The sequence below is a fragment of the Mustela erminea genome, chromosome 20, assembly GCF_009829155.1.
Source record: "Mustela erminea isolate mMusErm1 chromosome 20, mMusErm1.Pri, whole genome shotgun sequence".
Lineage (NCBI taxonomy): Eukaryota > Metazoa > Chordata > Mammalia > Carnivora > Mustelidae > Mustela > Mustela erminea.
The window spans coordinates 12998750-13008001 of record NC_045633.1 but is presented as its reverse complement, the minus strand read 5'-3'; the positions used below and the strand labels follow the sequence as shown (position 1 = coordinate 13008001).

At 44.4% G+C, this 9252-nt stretch overlaps 1 long non-coding RNA gene across 1 annotated transcript; it reads left to right on the top strand.

Annotated features, from left to right (window-relative positions):
• The first annotated feature begins 708 nt into the window (after positions 1-708).
• On the top strand, positions 709-9252 carry LOC116580543. Its single transcript, XR_004281694.1, has 5 exons — positions 709-795; positions 1340-1538; positions 4328-4481; positions 6517-6689; positions 9088-9252. It is a non-coding gene; the product is annotated as an uncharacterized LOC116580543 (long non-coding RNA).

Here is a 9252-nt window from a genome sequence, read left to right as displayed (position 1 = left end):
CACCAGCATTCACCCAAAGGACTTCCTGCAAGAAGCCCATGGATTCCTGGCCCACAAATCATCAGTTTAAGGAGACATAAAGTGGAGCTTTAATCTGGGGCCAGTATCAGTGGAGTTTCCAATTAATTTTTATTTTTTTACTGAGAGACTCTTTCCATAAGAAGCAATTGCAAGCAGTGATGAGTGGAAGGCGAGGGGAAGTCTGTTTACAGCAGGTACACGGGCAGGAATTCAAGTCCCAGTTCTCGAGAAAAATATTTTCAACCCCAATTGCCAGAGCAAAGGGAGCCTTCTCATCATCTGCTACACCAATAAAAAAGAAAAGTGAAGCAGGGGGCTCTGGGCTGCCATTTGGAGCTCAAATAATACACAAGATAAAGCAGCAGAGAGACGGGGATATTCTGCAGTTCTAAAAGAAGCTGATGAAAAGAACAATTTAGCCGAGCGATATGAGAGAGAGGGCACAAGCATTACGGTGAGATGGACCTGACCTCACAAAGTGGGTCCCCTCTGACCTCAGTCTCCTCTTCGGTAAAATAGGGTACCATCACTTATCTTGCATTGGTTTTTTTTGTTTTGTTTTGTTTTAAAGATTTTATTTATTTATTTATTTATTTGTGAGCACACAAGCAGGAGGAGCAGACGGCAGAGAGTGAAGCAGGGTCCCCGCTGAGCAGGGAGCCCAATCTGGCATTCGATCCCAGGACCCTGAGATCATGACCTGAGCAGAAAGCAGACTCTTAACCGACGGAGCCACCCAGACGCCCCTCCTATCTTGCATTGTTGTCCGGAAAGGTAAGACAGATAACATGTCAGTGTGAAGCTGCTGCGAGGCAGCTTCTAGAAGCTGCACAGACATTAGCACATTTAATCCTCACTTTAATACTGTGAAGCAGGTGCAGTCGATACCCCTATTTTGCCGATGGGAAAGTTTTTTGTTTTTGGCTTTTTTTAATATTTTATCCATTTATTTGACAGAGATCACCAGTAGGCAGAGAGAGGGAGAGGAGGAAGCCGGCTCCCCCCTGAGCAGAGAGCCCGATGCAGGGCTCGATCCCAGGACCCCGAGATCATGACCTGAGCTGAAGGCAGAGGCTTTAACCCACTGAGCCACCCAAGTGCCCCGCAGATGGGAAAGTTTAACAGAGAAGTCCAGGGGCTTGTCAGAGACCACAGGAGTGTGGGTGGGATTCAAACACATTCAGTCTGGCTCCCAAGTTCATGCTGTTAGTTGTGTAGCATGTAGTTAGGCGTTCAAATTAACAGAAGTAATGTAGTGTTAAGTCACAGGGAGGTCAGTAGGGAACCTTTATAAAGCCCCACGTTAAATGTTTTATAGGCATCTCATCCAGTCTTCACAATAACCTGGTCACAGAATGATCATTACCGATGAGGAGGAGCATAAGCAGAGGCTCAGAGGTGTGAAAAGGTGTGGGGCAGATACTTGGAGACAGCCTTCTTCTCCCAGCACGGCTTTGGGGTATCTGCTAAAATCTTTGCTGCCAGGACCTTTCAAAGCTTCAGCCATGAGTGCCCTGGTAAATAAACTGTTTCTTAGCGAGAAGGAGGGAACTGTCTGAATAACGAAGGGCTTCACCCTGCCCCTGAGCTTTCCAACCCCCATTTCCGGGGGGTTTTCAGTGTTTGGGCATTGATAAGATGGCCTGTTGTAGCCTTCCAGTAAACCACTTCTCTTGAACTAGCTGGAGTTTCTAATTCTAGCCACTAAATGATCTCTGTCTAGGTTATAGCATAATTGCTGCCGATGAGTAGGTCCCCATTTCAAAGACATGGTTGACCACAAATGCTTTAGATCCAACCATTCTACACTTGCTGATGGAAGAGTTACTGTTTACGGTGTAGACCCTAAAGGATTGAAAACGGGTCTTCAAACACATTCAGGTACATGTTCATTGATAGCCGCACTGTTTCCGATAGCTGAAAGGTGGGTACTGCCCAAATGTCCATCAACAGAGGAATGGAAAAACAGAATGTGATATTTGCATATCATGGAATATTATTTAGATCTAAAAAAATTAAATCCTGATAGAAGCTGTAACAGGTACAAACCTTGAACCCATGCCCAGGGAAAGTGCCAGATACACAAGGCGATAAATTGGATAATTTAATTTTTATATGAAATTTCCAGAACAGGCAAATCCATAGAGACAGAAAGGAGAATGGAGGTTGCCAGGAGCTGAAGGGAGGGGGTAATGGGGAGTGTCTGCTAATGAGTACGGAGTTTCCTTTTTGAGTGATGGAAATGTTTGGAACTAGGAAGAGAGATAGTGGTTGCACAACACTGTGAATATGATAAATGATACTTAACTGTTTACCTGTAAGCGATTAACTTTATATTATATGAATTTAGCCTTAAAACATTTTTTTAAAGTTATTGGTTTTGTTTTGTTTTGTTTTTAAGATTTTATTTATTTACTTGACAGACAGAGATCCCAAGTAGGCAGAGAGGCAGGCAGAGAGAGAGGGGGAAGCAGCCTCCCTGCTGAGCAGAGAGCCCATTGTGGGGCTCGATCCTTGGACCCTGAGATCATGACCTGAGCCAAAGGCAGAGGCTTAACACACTGAGCCACCCAGGCGCCCTGAAATTTATTGTTTATGCAGACTGTACAATCCAACAGTTCCACTGCTGGATACATTTCCTTGAAACAAAATAAAGGCATAACGTTACTCATTGAAATACTGCTTATAATAGTTAAAAAAAAATGGGAAAAGAAAAATGCTGGTCATGGCAGGGACAGCTAAATGTGGTTCAGTCATACAATGGTTAAAATTGCACACAGCCATCAAAAATAATGAACCAGATCTGTTATCACATGGAGCAATCTCGAAAACATATTGAGTGAGAAAAGCACGTTGCAGAACCCTACACACACCGTCATTCATAAAACTATGTAAAACCCATTCAAGTGTATGTTGATGTGTTAGCTACAAGTTTTTAAAAAAATGCCCATCACGAGCATTTACACTAATTTCATGGAAATGGTTGCCTCTTAGGAACAAAGAGGGAAATGAGGAAGATGGAGATGCCCTAGTTTGAGTTCTTCTGCAAACAGAGTCTAAAATAAGGAGTTTCGGGGCACCTGGGTGGCTCAGTGGGTGAAAGCCTCTGCCTTTGGCTCAGGTCATGATCCCAGTGTCCTGGGATCGAGCCCCACATCGGGCTCTCTGCTCTGCGGAGAGTCTGCTTCCTCCTCTCTCTGCCTGCCTGCCTGCTTGTGATCTCTCTCTCTCTGTCAAATAAATAAATAAAATCTTTTTAATAAATAAATAAATTAAATTAAATTAAATAAGGAGTTTCTTGGAGTGGCAATGGCGGGACGTGGGGAAAGAAAGACAGGAAGGGAAGAAAAGCCTGTAAGGCATGTATTCATCAGAGGGTTCCTGCTGCAGGCACGCAGTCTCATTGGGATCCTCTGAAAAGTCACAAGGGCGTATGCCCCAGAATTGATACACCAAGAGACAAGGAATATGAGATACTTTTTTTCCTAATTTCCATCTCTCATTGTTTGAGGGATGGCCTCTGGGCTTTGCTTCTCTGAGCCTTTTTGGATTGCCTTGCAGGCAGAAAGCAAGTTTCCTTGCCACTGAAGGCAGCTCTCCTCCAGGGAAGCTGAGAGATGCAGGCTTTTGAGTTTCATGCCAGCAGGATGCACGGAAACTGTCCACTGTAGCAGCAAGTGGACTCCGACTGGCCACGGGGGTGCCGCAGAGCACATTCACCATATATGGCTCAGGGGGAAAACTTCACGCACCACGCTTTGTTTATCCATTCATCTGTTGATGGACCATTGGGTGGATTCCACATTTTGGCTATTGTGAATAATGCTGCTGTGAACATCGGCATACAGCTATCTGTTTGGGTCCCTGTTTTCCGTTCTTTGGAGTATACACCTACGAATGGAAATTGCTGGATCATAAGGTAACTTCATGCTTAATTGTTTGAGGAACCACTGTACTGTTTTCCACGGTGGCTGCGCCATTTTCCATTCCCACCAGCCGTGCACAAGGGTTCCAAATTCTCTGCATCCTTTTCTTCATAATAGCCATCCTGACAGGTGTGAAATCGCGTTTCATTGTTGTTTGGATTGCCATTTCCCTGTTGACGACGTCCATTATCCTTTATGGGTCATTTCTGCATCTTTCTCTGAGAAATATATATCCAAGCTTTCTGTATTTAAAACTTTTCAAAATAAAAATGTTTAAGTTTTCACCAGCCCGTGGCTTGAATTAAACTGCCACCTTTTTCAGGAAGTCTCCTTTCCCTATATTTCTGACAATCAGAGTTTCACTCATCTTCATCTCTCAGCAAATTTCAGGCCCAAGTGTATCACTCGTTCCGTTGGTCAGCAAGTTCCCTTGAGAGCACTTCTACAAAGCTTCTTTCCAACCTCTGAAGTGACAGGCAAATCCAGCTTTGGGCAAAGGTCCAAGAAGTCACACTCCAGGAGGCAGGAGCTAAGGTAAAATCAAGTTGTCATCAGTTGTCAGCTTGTCCTTCATTCTGGTCTAAAAAGACGTTGGGGATTTGGGCTTTTTTTCTCTGGTTTTACATAGAAAAATCATCTTTTCTCACGCCCTAATCACAGAACAAGGAGTTGAGAACACAAAGTTTCCAAAAAAAGGAGAGAGTATTCCCTTCCCAAGTGGGCGGGGGCATAAATTTTAGTTTATATCCAATCTCAAGTCCTATGAAAGATTATCAAAGTTTATAGTAGAACTATTCTCCCCACTAGAGTTTGTAGCTAACCAGATTTTCACTCTGTTGACATGTCTATTGTCTCACATTCTATGGGAATAATGAGCTTCATTCAATAGCTTCTAGTGTTTCCCTGCCCTAGTTGTAAGTTCTTTCTATTCTTTTTCCCCAAGCCACTGGCTTTCTTCCAGGCACATTCTATATCTATATCGCATTCAGTTGGAGGCAACTCCATGGGCTTGGATCTAGGGCTTGGAGATCAGACCATCAGGGGGCACTGCCCAGGGTTAGAACCTGGCCTTTGGTCCCTTAATATTATTTTGTTGTTTTTGACCCTGCTGTTGCTGCTGACCTCTCTGAATATCATTTTCTTTGTATGTCTTAACAAAATCAATCGTATTACTAAAAATAGCCAAAATACTGACTTTATCTGGCTTAAACAATAAAGGTATTTTACTATATTTCATTTAGGGGTGGCTGGGTGGCTCAGTGGGTTTGGCGACTGCCTTCAGCTCAGGTCATGATCCTGGAGTCCCAGGACTGAGTCTCGGATCAGGCTCCCAGCTCCATGGGGAGTCTGCTTCTCCCTCTGACCTTCTCCCCTCTCATGCTCTCTCTCACTCTCTCTCTCAAATAAACAAACATATATATATATATACACACACGTGTGTGTATATATATATATATAATTTAACAGGAAGTTTAGAGGTCAAGTAGGCTTCAGGCTGATGGATTCAGCCACTCAATGATGTCATTAGGGACCTAGATTCTTCCCATTATCACTGTTCCACCAGCCAACCATCAATGTCATCCTAAAGCCAGTTTCCTTCTAATTGTAAGAAAGCTATCAGCCCCAGGCTACACCGTACCAACCCTACAGAAGGCAGCAAGCTTTCGGGCCATCTGGGTCATGGTGGGGTATTCTTCCTTACACCAGTGGCACTCATGTGGGTGACATAATCCCTCCTGGGTCAGGAACAGTATCCAGAGGGGTGCTGAGCCCTAACTGTGTTAAGCCCAGTTCTGGAACCAAACACTGCCAGGAGGGTTGGATTTCTCATAAATGGCCTCGACTGTACAGCCCCCAGGAAGGAAAGGACCTGCTGAGTAGGGCATGGGAGAATAACTGAAAAAAAATACAGAATTTTATTAGAAAGGAGAAAGAGAACAGTGAACACTGAAAAAAACATGGTGGCGACCACTGCGTTACACCTCGGACTTCTTTTAAGAAAACGTAAATATATATAACTTCTTGAAGTTTCTAGTTAGGTTATACATAAGAGCACGTAAGTATGAAAATAGTGTGATACGTATTACAATGATACGTAAGTTATATAAGTATAAACCTGGCATAGAGCTGTTGCTCAATAGCTGGTAGTTTTTGTGATTATCTAATAATTATCAGCATCTCGTAAAGGTTTTTATTAAAGATTTTATTTATTTATTTGTCAGAGATAGCATGAGCACAAGCAGGGGGAGTGGCAGGCAGAGGGAGAAGCAAGATCCTCACTGAGCAGGGAGGCCAGTGTAAGACTCGATCCCAGGACCCTGGGATCACGACCTGAGCCAAAGGTAGATGCTTAACTGACTGAGCCACCCAGGTGTCTCATTAACAGCATATCTAAAATTCTTGTAAGACTAAGCTGCTTTAAGACAGAAACTACTAACCTGATCTTTAATTTTCATAATAAAAGGTCAAGATTCCACCTGCTTTCTGGCATGCGATCATACAATAAATACCCTGTCAGGTAATAATAGATCTTCCCTCCATCCATTTGATCATGTATTCATGTTTTCAGGCTCTTAAGACAGCACAGAAAGTGAAGTAGGAGAAACACAGCAAAACTGGAGGTCCTCTGGGCATCCCTGGCACCTGAGGAGCTAGGCTTTCTGAAGCAGTGACTGATAGACAGGAGTGTGGCTTAAGGGGAAAAACCAGCCACTCTGGCACCAAGTCTTCACTACAACTCAGGTAAGACCCAGAACTCCCTCCTGGACTTGGGAGGGGGAAGGTGTTGGCTTGGGGGAACACAGGATATATGTATGGCCTGCAGTCATCAAAGTGGGGAAGACTTGTGGTCTTACCCTCAAGGGCAGCCCGACCCTCAATTAAACAAGGTTTCAGCTAAGAATCCACCAGCAGGAGAGAGATTCAATCAAGGGATGGGAAGCATGAGAGAAACCAAACCCCACCCCAGGCAGACACCTGTCTGCTTCTGCACCCCACGCCCCCAATCCTGGCTGCACTAGAAACAGCAGAACAGCCTCCCGCAGAACTAAGGCCAGAGCACAGGCTCCGTGTGAGCCACAGTCCCAAAGAAATGCGCAATGCAGTGAGTTAATACAAAGTGCTTCAATCCACAGGAACGGGAACGGAAGGCTGAAGCCAGCTGGGATGGGCAAGCTTTCTGGTTCCTTCCCCACCCTGCTTCTCATCTCCTCTTGGTCCTGAACATCAGTCCTCTATCGAGGATCCAGGCAAAAATCCTTGGCAAACTCAATAATATTAACGCATTTGGAATAAAATTTCCGCATCTTGTTAGCATAGCGATGTGAAGCAAATACAGATGAGAGCAGTGGCTTTCTGCTCCTGTGGTCGGCCAAAGAGCCCTCTCTCCAGCCAACCCAGTTCCTAGTGCAGGCACTGGAGTGCCATCTTATGGTGCGGAATAAAAAGGACACTGCTGTCTGAGCTAGGAGAATCCTGGGGAGAGATCCACAGTCATGCTGTATGCACATCTGCCTGCTGTCCCGAAGGAGAAGAGAGAAGTAATCACTGCGGTCCATATCTTCTCTCTAAAGCTGAGCCACATCTCAAAAAATCCCACCACAGCTTCTTCACCCAGAGTCCCAGGAACTCCTCTTGTAGGAAAGGTTGGCTATCTTAGAAGACCTTCCTTCTTGTGTACTCAGCAAGTTGGTGTCTAGAGAACATACTCAGTGATTTGACCAAGAATCGAAGGGATTTTCTTTTTTCCAAATAAAGCTTTACAAGTCAAGCTTTGGGGGATCCTGAACTTCTTCTGCCCGGACAGATGGGGCCTCCCTGGGTAATGGCGGGAGCATGTGACTGTGGAAACAGGTCTGGCGGGCAGAATCTCAGGGAACTTTCCTAACTTTACTGCGCTTGCCATATTACGGTATTATATACTTCCAGGTCATCAGAATCACCTTCTGCACAATCTTGTGGAGCCCTTTACTCCCTTCACAACATGGTCCCAAATCTGTCCCAGGTTCAGGCCTCTCTTATTCTGTACCAACCAACATCAGCAGCAGAGGCTGTCATCTGGCGCGCTGGGGAGCCTGCTGAGGGCTTAGGTAAGTGGATACGGGTGACCTGCTCGAAGCTGTACCTGGCGCATAGTAAGAACTAAGAGGGGTTGGCTAGGGTCACTTCTGTTATTCACGTTATACAAAATTTGGTGCTTATCTTCAGAGATCCCAAACTGTGCAATATCTGGATACATAAAAATCTGTACCACCAACCTCGACATTTGAAATTTCAAGAATCAACATTTATTAATGCCAGTCATTTTTTCCTGTTGGAATTATCCTCAACCGAGGACATTTATGGCTCCCATGGGCACCGGTAATGTCTGAAGTCATATTTGATCATCAGAATTAGGGGGAGAAGTGCTACCAGCATTAAGCAGGTTGAGACCAGGATGCTGCTAACATTCCACAATGCACAGGGCTGTACCCTCCTCTCCAAAACAAAAAATATCCAACCCAAAAGGTCAGAAACGTCAAGTTTGAGAAGCCCTGCTTTTATCCTTTTGTACATGTTATCTCCTTTAATGTTCTCAACACTCCTATAAGGTAGGCATTATTATGACCCCATTCTGCAGATGAAGGAACTAAGGTGTAACAAAGTTCTACAACTCATTCAGACTACAGCCCCCAGGCCAAACTTGACACCCTGCTTGGTTTTGTAAATAAAGTTTTATTGGAACCATCTTGTTTGTGGTTCCAATAACACAATAAAACATTCAGTAAAGTTTTATTTGCACCATTAGAGCCATATTATTCATTTCTATATTATCTATGACTGATTTCATGCTCTAATAGCAGTGCAAGTAGTTGCAACAGAGATGGTCTGCCCTGTAAAGGCTGAGTATTTACCATCCGGCTCTGTATAGAGAACATTTCCACCCTCTGCTCTTGAAGAACACACACAACTGGCTAAATAGTTTGAAATGCCCATTGCCAACATTTGCCCTTTGTTTACACCATGGATGAGAAGGTTTACCCCAGGCCTAACTGAGCATCCTTCTGCCCCTCAGAACCTCTTCAACACAAACAAATTCAGGATAGACATCAGGAGCCTTGTTCAGCCTAAATTATCTGTGTTCTGCCCTTTGTGTCCACAGATAACACAGTCCAGCCATCAGTACAACCTGGGCTATGGACCATGGGATGGCCCCGAACCATTCCAACTTCTTTCTACAGAACTCCCCTTCGTATATCTCAAACAGGTGATGTCCTAGTCACCAAAGTCACCAGGAATTCACATTGATTGAATAGTTGAACCATCT